Raw genomic sequence first — 12,460 nt, 5'->3', positions numbered from 1 at the left:
CTGCCTTGTTCGCCTCTGAAACCGATGGCCTGTGCCGCTCTGTAGAATGCGTCTTCCACTAAGGTCACGCTGTCTGGGCCGACCACATCTAACAGCTCTTGGCATCTCTTGCCTACAGGGCTTTTGAGAGTCACAGAATGCAGCCCCAGCTAGAGTAGTCCCATGCTGAGAAACACTGATGCTTAATCAATGCCAGCAGGACCTATGTACCTACTTGTGTCAGGTGTAATGGATGAAGGCATTTATTTAGCTTTCCCCTTTCTTGCTGAGGGCTCCTAGTTTAAAACTGGAAATGAAAGCAACTGAATTTGTCAGTTACTGGGCTTGTTGCTTCCCTTCCCTCACTAATAAACCACATTGTTTACCTACTCCCTGATGCTGTGTTTGTCTCAGCCTGAACTGTTCCTGGGCATATTTTCGGCCAAATTGTGGTACTCCCTCATTAGTTATTTTCTCAGCTTTCCTGGGAGGTGAGTTGTTACCCTCATAGCAGGTGAGGAAACTCAGGCACTGAGTTGCAAAGGGATTTATTCTAAGTCATATAAATCACAGAGTACTTCTGGGGGCAGCATAGGCTTTGAACTCAGGGACTTTGCCTCGCTAGATGGCTTTTTAACTTGCTGAGCCTCCTGGTTGGCAGAACTTGGCAGGGGAAATGTGCAACCTCTATCAGAGATGGAGCTGATTAGTCGATAGTATTTAGTGAGTGCTTACTGTGTGCGGAGCACTGCGCTAAGCGCTTGGGAGGGTACAGTATAACAGAGTTGGTAAGCATGTTCCCTGCCCACAACGAGCTTACAGTCTAGAGGGGGAACTGTAGTGTTTCAGTAGCCTCCGCTCCTTTCATTCATCCCCCCACAAGCAATCCCACAGCACTTATGTGCATATCTGTCATTTATTTTATTTTAATTTTTTTAATGGCATTTATTAAGCACTTACAATGTACAAAGCACTGTTCTGAGTGCTGGGGAGGCTACAGGGTGTGGGCCTACCACGGGGGGCCCCCAGTCTTAATCCCCATTTTACAGATAAGGGAACTGAGGCACAGAGAAATGAAGTGACTTGCCCAAAGTCACACAGCTGACAATTGGTAGAGCCGGAATTTGAACCCATGACCTCTGACTCCAAAGCCCGTGCTCTTTCCACTGAGCCACGCTGCCTCTCTCGTTATGTCTGTCTCCCCCTCTAGACTGTAAGCTCGTTCTGGGCAGGGAATGTGTCTGTTACATTGCACTCTCCCAAATGCTTACTACAGTGCTCTGCACGCAATAAGCACTCAATAAATACGATTGGTAACTTCGTTTGCCAGAATTCTCTGAGAGATGGGAGCAGTCAGTAGGCGCTTAGAAGCCCAGCCAATGGGAGAATTGGACAGGGCTTTTTAATGCAGTAGAGGAGGGGTAGCTCTGCTCTTATCCCTTCTTCCTTTCTTCCCCTAGCCCCAGCCCCCTACTTCTCCTCTTCTCTCTCTTTTCCCCTCCAAGGTACAGTTGGCTTCTTCCAACTGCAGGTCTAGGCCAAGCAAGTGCCCTCAGGCCCATCATCATCCTCATCAATCGTATTTATTGAGTGCTTACTGTGTGCAGAGCACTGTACTAAGCGCTTGGGAAGTACAAGTTGGCAACATATAGAGACAGTCCCTACCCAACAGTGGGCTCACAGTCTAAAAGGGGGAGACAGAGAACAAAACCAAACATACTAACAAAATAAAATAAATAGAATAGGTATGTACAAGTAAAATAAATAAATAGAGTAATAAATATGTACAAACATATGTACAGGTGCTGTGGGGAAGGGAAGAAGGTAAGATGGGGGGGATGGAGAGGGGGACGAGGGGGAGAGGAAGGAAGGGGCTCAGTCTGGGAAGGCCTCCTGGAGAAGGTGAGCTCTCAGTAGGGCCTTGAAGGGAGGAGGAGAGCTAGCTTGGCGGATGGGCAGAAGAAGGTTTGGGTTAATTTATTTGCAGCTTGTATAATTAGTAGAGGGTAGGAAGTTGGATCTAGTCCGCCTCACTCCTTCTGCTCTCGGCACCTAAACAGAATTCTCATGTCTGAGCCTTCCATGGCAGTTTGAGAATTTCTGCAACAGCCATGAATTTTGCCCTGGTCCTTCCATTCATTATTCACCCTAATTGGCCAGCCTTCACAAAACACCAAATGGATTATATGAACAACTGTGAGGTGCGGAACCCTTGCTATGAGAGATTTCAAAGAGCTCAAAATGTAACACTTCAACTCCAGAGTCCTCTCCTGGAGTGCCCCCCACCATTTTTTTCCCCCATTTAAGTGTCTTCATTGTGACCTCTTCTCAACTAATTTCTTTTTCCTTTCTCTGTATTGCAACTGTTTTGCCTCAAGAAATTCTCCATCTCCTGCCTAGCTTCAATAACCAGCAGCAGATTGCAGTCCGGCAGATCTGCTGTTAGTGTGGTCATTTAAAGGAATGAAGATGTGGCCAGTGGGCCTAGCAGGTGCCTTTAGCAAGTTTTTGAGTTATATTGAGCCTTTCTTCCTCTCTCTGTGTAGTTTTTTTAGTGGTATTTGTTAAGCACTCACTATGTGACAGGCACTGTACTAAGTGCTCTGTGTCCATCTGCCAACTTACTTCAACGTGGGCACGGAAACTATACGAGGCTGCCTACCTGCTCTCCAGTGGGTGCCAGCTGCTGTTTCCAAGTGGCAGTTCTGGAAACCCAAAGAGCCAGATCAATCCAAAATCCCACATTTGGGAATTTCCCTTGAGAAGGTAGGGTGGAGAGCAACAGTGGGGAGAGAAGAGGGGGAAGAAAGACGATGCCTCTGTCGGGCTAGCTGGACCTGTCCATCTAAGCGCTTAGTACAGTGCTCTGCCCATAGTAAAGGCTCAATAAATACCATTGATTCATTGATAATCCCACGCCTGTCCTCCGCTATACTTGTCATCTCGAGTGAGAGCATTTCAAAGGCTTGGTTTCTCTAAGCACCGTGATCACTGGTAAGATGCTGTACCCACAGGGATCGCAAAACCCTGCGACTTTCACGGGGAGGCGGCGGGGGGAAGGGGAGTGGGTTATCTTTGGATTCTTACAACCTACCAGCTGGTTTCTAATCCTGTGATTTTTTTTGGCCTGCTTGATCTGTTTCATACTTGCAGGCGTTTCTGGACTTTAAAGATTAGCAAAGCATTTCATTTCACTTAGGCAGAGACCCTGGTTTGGATTGTCCATGATCAGCAGGGAACAGGTTCACAATAACCTCATCATCAATAGCACTTATTGAGAACCTACTGTTTTCAGAACATTTTTAATGGCAACCTGTCTACATGTTTTGTTTTGTTGTCTGTCTCCCCCTTCTAGACCCTGAGCCGGTTGTTGGGTAGGGACCGTCTCTATATGTTGCCGACTTGTACTTCCCAAGCGCTTGGTACAGTGCTCTGCACACAGTAAGCACTCAATAAGTGTGATTGAATGAATGAATGAATTTTTAAAACACTTAAATGGTGTTTTAAACAGTGTGGCGAGCACTCTTCTAAGCGCTGGAGTAGATACAAGTTAATTGGGTTGGATGCTATCCCCGTCGACATGGGGCTCGCAGTCTCAGAGTGTTGTACTAGGAACTTGGGGAATCGATCAATCAATGGTATTTATTGTGAGCGATTACTGCATGCAGAGCACTGTACTAAGCGCTGGGAGAGTGCAATTCAACAGAGTTGGTAGACACGTTCCCTGCCCACAACAAGTTTATAATCTCGAGGGGACGTGCAATAGGAGTCAAAGATACCACCCGTAGCCTTGGAGCCTACATTGTAATGGGGAAGACAAGCAGATCCAACTTGTCCAATATGCAGTAGGTAAAGGAGTAAGAGCATAGATCACTCAAGAGAAGCAGCATGGCCTAGTGGATGGATCATGGGCCTAGAATCAGAAGGACCTAGGGTCTAATCCCACTTTCGCCACAAGTCTGCTGTGTGACCTCAGGCAAGTCTCTTAACTCTTCTGTGCCTCTGTTACTTCATCTGTAAAGTGGGGATTATTTGTGAGCCCTAAAGCCTGTGAGCCCTATTTGAGACAGGGACTGTGTCCACACTGATTATTTTGTATCTACCCCAGTCCTTAGTACAGTGCCTGGTATAGTAAGCCCTTAACAAATAGCATTAAAAAAAAAAAACCAGAAAAGCCTACATCATTTCAGCACCTGTTGAGTAACAGGCACTGTGCTAAATGCTTGGGAGAGTATGAGAAAAAAAATATTTAAAGCAAAAGCCAGAGGAAGAACAAGAATAAAGCTCCCAGTGGGCAGAGTTCATGTGTGCCAACTATGTTGTACTCTCCCAAGCGCTTAGTACAGTGCTCTCCACACAGTAAATGCTCGTTAAATAGCATTGATTGATGGACTGCTAAAGCAGGAAGCAATATTAATGCATCAGGATGAAACTGGAAAAACTATTGAATGTACAGATAAAATACGAATGAGCATGAGCCTCAGTTTCCCTGTTCTCAGGCACATATCTGAGAGAAGCAGTTTGGCCTAGTGGAAAGAGCATAGTCTTGGGAGTCAAAAGACCTGGGTTATAAGCTCTGCCACATACCTGCTGTGTGACCTTGAGCAAGTCATTTCACTTCTCTGCCTCAGTTCCCTCATCTGCAAACTGGGGATTCAATACCTGTTTTCCCTCCTACTAATCCTGTGAGCTCCATGTGGGATTGAATATCTTGTATCTACCCCGTAGTAGATACATAGTAGATGGCACGTAGTAAGCACTTAACAAATGCTGCAGTTATTATTGTTATTACATCTGTACTGGACAAAGTTGATTCAGCCATCCTGGGCTGTAAGCGGCATGGGAAAGAGTCAAAAGCAGACGATCAAGTGATCAAAACATTGATCACAGACAACGGCAGAGATTCAAGTTTTTACTGCTCGGAAGAAGGCAGTGGTAAACGACTTCCATGTTTTTACCTCTACGGCTACACATACCAGAATGACTTTATGCCAGAAGATGGGACGTTCTGGAGGGTATATCCGTGGAGTCACTGTGGATCGGAAACGATTCGACAGCATTGAAGTAGACTGGGGAAATAACCCCGAGTATCCGGGAGGTAATTTAAACTTCCCTCTTCCTGACTTCAAATTTGCTTAACGTTCTGTGTGTGTTGGGGCTGGACGGAGGGGAAGGAGAGGAGAGAGTGCGCAAGTGCTTTCTTCTTAAAAGTTTCTCTTAACAATTCTCAGGGTTTTCAACTTTTTGGGCTTTTTTTTTCGCTTTTGCTTAAGAAACTTAGCCCTTTGGGCTTTGTTTCCCTGAAGTGCAGGGAAACTTCCCCCACCACCCCTGCCAAATACCCTCTGAAGCCAAGGGAGTCGAGACGGAGTGGCAGCAGCAGGCGGAGCAGTGAGGAGAGAAGCCACCCCGTCGTGGTCCTGGCAGGGGCACTGACTCCTATGGAGCCACGGACGCAGCAGAGGGAATTTCTCTTCTCACCAGCTGTGGCTGCCACTGCCCTGCTGCTCGCTGGGCTCCCTGTAGCTCCTACCTCCTCAGGGAGCTCAGCAAGATGCAGCTTTGCAGCTCTACCCTGAAGTAATGGCCCTACCTCCTCCACTCTTTTGTGACATACCTTCAAGTGGATCTGCACCCTGGTTGAAAAGCTTTGGCAAAGCTAGGCACAACCTTGAAGAGTTCTCCCGCCTGCTTTTAATAAATCCCCCTGGGCCCTGACCAGCGGCACCCGACAGGGGCCCAGAAGTGAACGAACGATCGGAAGGGAGAGGTCTTGGGTGGGTGGGTTGGGGTGGGGGACATGGGTGAAAGTCTTTTGCAGATCTGTTCTATTCTTTGTGGTGGAGGGAGGGAGGTTTCTTGCAGATCTGTTCTTTGCAAAGTGACTGACTGCCTTCCTCCTGGTCTCTTCAACACCGTGTGAGTGCGACGGGCCCCCCTCCAGTTGGCAGACAACCTCACTCCAAGTTGAACCTCCATTTCTTTTAAAGCTAGGCAAGGTCTCTTTCCCCTTCACTGCAAGAATCCTATCAGGCAAATAAATCCCAAGGGGATGACCCACCACTCTTGCTTCACTTTCAGGTAAGTTAAATGCCAGGCTTGGCCAAAGATATATTTGTGTTTTCCGCTGCTGCTACTGTGAAGCTGCAGATTGGGGCAGGTGAATGGTAACTGCTGGAGCAATTTGTTATTGCCTGTAAGATGTTTAATTTTCTTCCTCCTCCATTCCCTCTCACTGTCTCCCTCCCCGTCCCCTGGTCTTTTGATCTCTCAAATCCACCTCCTTTGAGAAATCAGACAGTACGAAATCTGAAAATTGCTTGGGAAGTAATTGAAGAAACACTGTGACTTTTGAAACCCGCAGAGATAACACTTACACCTCCTTATTCACATTATTTAATTTTTAATGGCAGATTTAATTAATGGAGACCAAGTTTTCCAGTTTCAGATGTAAGCAGCAGCTGTGATCCAAATGGAGTTGGGTCTGTATACAGAGGCTAGGAAAAAGCTTTGCCCCCAGTGCGGCAATTAGAGTCGGATGGGAAAGATGATGGCAGCATGTTCAAGTTCTTGGACTCAAGTTCTTGGGTGGTTGACAGTTCGGGCTACTGTGACTTGTAAAACTTAAAATGGTGACTTATAAGGACAAATTGACAGGTGCACATCTGGCTTTGTGGTTACCCCATGTGTTGCTGAACTGCATCACGTGTGCCCCGTGACTATACCTCAGTCAATTGTAGTGAGCGCTTAACTGTGTGCAGAGTAGTGTACTGAGCGCTTGGGAGAGTTCAATATAACAGGCTTGGTAGACTCATTTTCTGCCCACAGTGGACTTACAGGTCCACCCCTCCACCTTCTCGAGACTTTACCATCTGTTTCTCTCTCCCCCCGCCCCCCCCCCCCCAACAACTCTTAAAATGTTTTCCCCATTTCTCCATACCCCTGGAACTAGTGCCATAAAGAAGGCTAGTGTTGTAAAGTTGGGGGTGGGGGGGGGGGTAGGTATTTGTTAAGTGTTTACTATGTGCCAGTCACTGGATTAAGCACAGTCCATGTTCCATATGGGACTCACAGTCTTAATCCCCATTTTACAGATGAGGTAACTGAGGCATAGAGAAGTTAAGTGACTTCACAGAGCAGACAAGTGGCAGAGTCAGGATTAGAACCCAGGCCCTTCTCACTCCCAGATCCATGCTCTGTCCACTTGGCCTGTGGAAGAGTTGAAAATGAAGTATGGTAAACCTGAAACCAGGTACAAATTTACAAATGTTATAAATCAATCAGTCAATCAATCGTATTTATTGAGCGCTTACTGTGTGCAGAGCACTGTACTAAGCGCTTGGGAAGTACAAGTTGGCAACATGGAAGTACAAGTTGGCAACATAAATGCCTTTGTCCTCAATTGAAATGTTTTAAGTCGAGGATGCCCTGTAGAATGAATGTGTGTGTGTGTGTAAATACTTCATTTGCCAAGATGATGATTAACCTAATTGTGAACCTCTACCTCCACATTTGTGTCTTCTATCAGGCCCCTGTAGTCTATTCATCTTCTCTGTGTAGATCTCAGGCTAATTCTGCTTTGAGGAACAGCAATAGTAATAACCTCCACGGTTTGTTATCAAATAGTAAATGATCTGTTCATTGGCCTGGAGTATGTTGGTTGGTTCTCAGGACTTAATCCCAATCTGTCATATAATGACTGCTTTGTTAACTAAATCACATTCTTGCTGGCTTATCAGGAACAACTGCGAACGTGTCAAATTTTTGACAATCAAAATTTATCCTATGGCCCTCCCCTACTCCCACCCCTGACCCCTTGTGAGGGTTAGCAGTCTGAGAGCTGGCCCAAGGGAGCTTCAGGGAGGAACCAGAGATGCTGAGGGGCAGGGGAAAGACCTGTCTGAGGAGAGCCAAGGGAGGTCAGCAGAAGGGGTAGGAGCTTTCTGGTAGAATTTCTCATGGGACCTCCTTGTCTTCCCTTCATAAAACTTCCCCAGACTGACGGTCTCTGTCCACCTCTCCTGCTGCAGCTGCAACCACCCGTATCTCCCGCCTCAATTTTGACAGAGCCCTTCAACTTGACTTTGTGTAGATAAGCTGCTTACCCTGATTGCCAAGGGGCTAGAAAAGGAGCCCTTCTTTCTTTAAGGGTGTACTGCGAGGAAGTGAAATCTCACCATTAGCCACTTCATCTTGAAGTGTTCAAAATCAAGGGACTCCAGGTAGTGCCAGTGAGGGACCAGTATCTTGGGGTTAGATGCATTTAAGGGGGCTGGGGGGAGGTAAAGTTAGGGAACTGGAGTCTGACATCACAATATAGGGGCTCATTTTAAGACCCAAATCATCCCAGAGATGGCAGAAGAAGTGAGCTGATGGTACAAGGTGTTTTTCCCTATAGGAATGGTATTCATGTTCCAATAGGGAGGTCAATAAACAACACAGGGAACAGGCCGGACATTTCCACTGAGGTTGCCCTGCACAGAACCCCTTCAGGTGACCTCAGGGAGCTAGCGGCATGGTGACAGCACAGTGGCAGGAGGGAGGCAACATTGGCTGCTTTTTCTCTGCCCTGAATTCCTTGCCACCTTGGCTTCCCTGCTGTCCCTACAGATGAAAGTGGGAGTCTCGGGGTCCTGTTGGCCATTTTGGGGGTGTGAATTCATGTGGCCAAATTTTGGAGGAGTCCTGTACAATATGGGACTCCAGGACACCTTGTTGCTGTCTTATGCTGTCGAGTTGTGTCCTACCCATAGCGACACCATGGACACATCTCTCTCACAACGCCCCATCTCCATCAGCAGTTGTTCTGGTAGTGTATACAAAGAGTTTTCTTGGTAAAAATACGGAAGCAGTGTACCATTGCTGTCTTCTGCGCAGTAAACCTGAGTCTCCGCCCTCAACTCTCTCCCATGCCGCTGCTTCCCAGCATGAGTTTTGACTTGTAGCAGATTGCCTTCCACTCGTTAGCCACTGCCCAAGCTAGGAATGGAATGGATGTGCCTCTGCTTGACTTTCCCTCCCATAGTCGAGACTAGTAGAGTACTGGAAACTCTCCAGGTGCGACCCTGAGAGGTGCCAGGACACCTTAGGTGAGGGGTAAACAGGCTAGACAGGAGGTAAGTAGAGTCACCACCAAACCACTGTTCAGAGTCACTTTATTGAGGACTATGTTGATTGACTGTAAGCTCATTGTGGGCAGGGAATGTCTGTTTATTGCCGTAATGTACTTTCCCAATTGCTTAGTACAGTGCTCTGCACACAGTAAGTGCTCAATAAATACGATTGAATGAACGAATTGACTATTACCCCTTTCTTCTTTTCTCCACCCAACTCTTGCCTCCTAGCCAGGATCAAGCTCAGAAACCAACATTCCTGAGACCTTTGGCATGTGTAGGAATGAGGGAAGCTCATAGGAATGATATAATAAGAATGCTTGGGGCAAATTGGGTCACACAACATTTTAGTTTGAAATTAGAATAAGACCTTGTACTTTCAGAAACCTGGCAAATGGACTACCCATTGGCATCCCAAACAAGTCTGAACGAAAGCTCTGAGGGGATGGGAGGGGCATCTCAGAGCAGTGCATACCTCAAGCCCCCAAGATATTAATAGCACTAGCCCATATTAATAAATGCCAGACTCAACTAAACTTCGCTGTCAGTGGTTTCACCTTAGAATGTGAGGGAATAAATAAGACCATTGTTGTTGCTATTCTGTATGTATTAAGCACTTGCTATGTGCCAAGCACCGTGCTAAGTGTAGTAGAGGCTGTCCCACATGGGGTTCATATTCTAATAGGAAGGGAGAACAGGTATCTCACTTTCATTTTACAGATTAAGAAACAAGGCACAGAGAAGTTGTGACCTGTCCTACGTCATATAGCAGGTCATATAGGCCTTCTAGACTGTGAGCCCGTTGTTGGGTAGGGACCGTCTCTATATGTTGCCGACTTGTACTTCCCAAGCGCTTAGTACAGTGCTCTGCACACAGTACACGCTCAATAAATACGATTGAATGAATGAATGAATATAGCAGGCAGGTGGCAGAGTCAGGATGAAGGCTCAGGGCTCCTGACTCTCAGTTCTATGATCTTTCCACTAGGCCGTGATGCCTCCTTGCTGGGGAAGGCATCTATTCATTCATTCAATCGTATTTATTGAGCGCTTACTGTGTGCAGAGCACTGTAGTAAGCGCTTGGGAAATACAAGTTGGCAACATATAGAGATGGTCCCTACCCGACAACGGGCTCACAGTCTAGAAGGGGGAGACAGACAACAAAACAAAACGTATTAACAAAATAAAAGAAATAGAATAGTATGATATATATTATACAAATGAAATAAGCGGTCTTTCTCCACAGAAGTTGCTGAAATTGTAAGTAGTGGAGTTTGAACCTTTGCTTGCTAAAGTATTTCCTTCAAATCTCTGAAAAGTGCATCTTTATTGGGTGGTGAATCTGGCAGGGAGAGAGAAGATAGACATATCTATGTATGCCTCCCTCCTCGTACCCCTCACTCAGATGCTCACACAAAATAAAGTGGCAGTAGTTCACACTGTTTTCTGGTCCTTTTACATGAGATCATGTCATGAGTCAAATGAACCCAAAGAAAACCCTTTCAGCCTCCCACCCTGTGCTGCTGAGAGGAGACTCTGTCAGCCTGAACTGACAAAGTGGATCAAGCCGTACTGTTCACCTTGGATTTCAAATCGAAGATGAGTCCATTTTGACAGTAGCATATTCCTAAATCAGAGCTGCTCTTCCAACTGGCTCTCCAGGTAGGGATAGAGAGATGGGCGTTCAGTCCTGCCATCCAGAATCTGGGGGACCAGTTCAGGGGAAGGGACTGAGCGGGAATTCTATCCCTCCTATGTAGAAAGGAAGCAACCTGGCCTAGTGGATAAAATATGGGCCTGGGAACCAGTGGACCTGGGTTCTAATCCTGGTTCTGCCACTTGCCTGCTGTGTGACCTTGGGCAAGGCAGTTCTCTGTGCCTCAGTTTACTTGACTGTAAAATGGCGATTCAGTACCTGTTCTCCCTCCTTTTTGGACTGAGAGCCTACGTGGGACATGGACTGTATTTGGCCTGATGAGCTTGTATCTGCCCCGACGCTTAGAACAGGCTTGACACATAGCAAGCGCTTCACCAATCCCATGGAAACAGGTGCGGGCCTGCAGGAATAGCCATTGCTGTCTACTCCACCATGGGCCACATCAGAGAACTGTAGCTTCTGCAGTATTGACCCCTGGAAGTGCAGGAATCTTGTGAGGATTTACTGCACCTGTAGGAAAGGCCAGTAGCCACCCCCCAGGGCTCTTGCCCTGGCCCTGCGCTATGGGGGAAGGAGCTAGGGTACCCCAATAGAGTTTGGAATTGCCAGATCCATATAGATGGTGCCCCCGTCCCGTCCCACCCCCGTGGGCCTCTGGAAGTCCCCCAGCTACCAGAGGCTCCACTGGTCAGGCATGGAGTAATAATAATAATAATTAATTAATTAATTCATTCATTCAGTCGTATTTATTGAGCGCTTACTGTGTGCAGAGCACTGTACTAAGCGCTTGGGAAGTACAAGTTGGCAACATATAGAGACGGTCCCTACCCAACAATGGGCTCACAGTCTAGAATAATAATAATTATGGTATTTGTTAAGCGCTTACTATGTGCCAGGCACTGTTCTAAGTGCTGGGGTAATAATAATACTAATGATGGCATTTGTTAAGCGCTTACTATGTGCAGAGCACTGTTCTAAGCGCTGGGGAGGATACAGGGTGATCAGGTTGTCCCACGTGGGGCTCACAGTCTTAATCCCTATTTTACAGATGAGGGAACTGAGGCCCAGAGAAGTTCAGTGACTTGCCCAAAGTCACACAGTGGTGGAGTCGGGATTAGAACCCATGACCTCCGACTCCCAAGCCTGGGCTCTTTCCACTGAGCTATGCTGCGTCTCGACGAGGTAATCAGGGTGTCCTATGTGGGGCTCGCAGTCTTAATCCTCATTTTACAGATGAGGTAACTGAGACACAGAGAAGTGCAGTGGCTTGCCCAAAGTCACACAGCAGACAAGTAGCGGAGCAGGGATTAGAACCCAGGTCCTCTGACTCCCAAACCCGTGCACTTTCCACTAAACCATACTACTTCTCTAGCTTGGGGACAACCTCCAAGTCACTTGAGGCAGAGGCAGAAGCTTATATTGAGCTTATTGTGGGCAGGGAATGGGACTATCGCCTTTTTTTTTATGGTATTGGTCAAGTACTTACCATGTGCCGGGCACTCTGCTAAGCACTGGGGTAGGTATAAGTTAAGAGAAACAGCATGGCGTTGTGGATAGAGCACGGACCTGGGTGTCAAAAGGTCATGGGTTCTAATCCTGGCTCCTCCACTTGCCTTCTGTGTGACCTTGAGCAAGTCACTTTACTTCCCTGAGCCTCAGCTACCTCATCTGTAAAATGGGGATTGAGACTGTGAGCCCCACGTGGTACAG

General features: G+C 47.0%; 1 protein-coding gene and 1 non-coding gene across 3 annotated transcripts in view; one reads left to right on the top strand and one right to left on the bottom strand.

Annotated features, from left to right (window-relative positions):
• Window positions 1-12,460, top strand: part of CHCHD6 (coiled-coil-helix-coiled-coil-helix domain containing 6) — a 182,555-nt gene that overhangs the window by 129,166 nt on the left and 40,929 nt on the right. The gene's annotated exons all lie outside the window — the stretch shown is intronic.
• LOC119920223 lies at window positions 8,917-9,054 on the bottom strand. The gene has a single exon (XR_005447981.1). It is a non-coding gene; the product is annotated as a small nucleolar RNA SNORA7 (small nucleolar RNA).

The sequence above is a fragment of the Tachyglossus aculeatus genome, chromosome X1, assembly GCF_015852505.1.
Source record: "Tachyglossus aculeatus isolate mTacAcu1 chromosome X1, mTacAcu1.pri, whole genome shotgun sequence".
In the NCBI taxonomy this organism is placed as follows: Eukaryota; Metazoa; Chordata; class Mammalia; order Monotremata; family Tachyglossidae; genus Tachyglossus; species Tachyglossus aculeatus.
The sequence above is the reverse complement of the archived record's forward strand: the minus strand, read 5'-3'. Positions and strand labels throughout refer to the sequence as shown.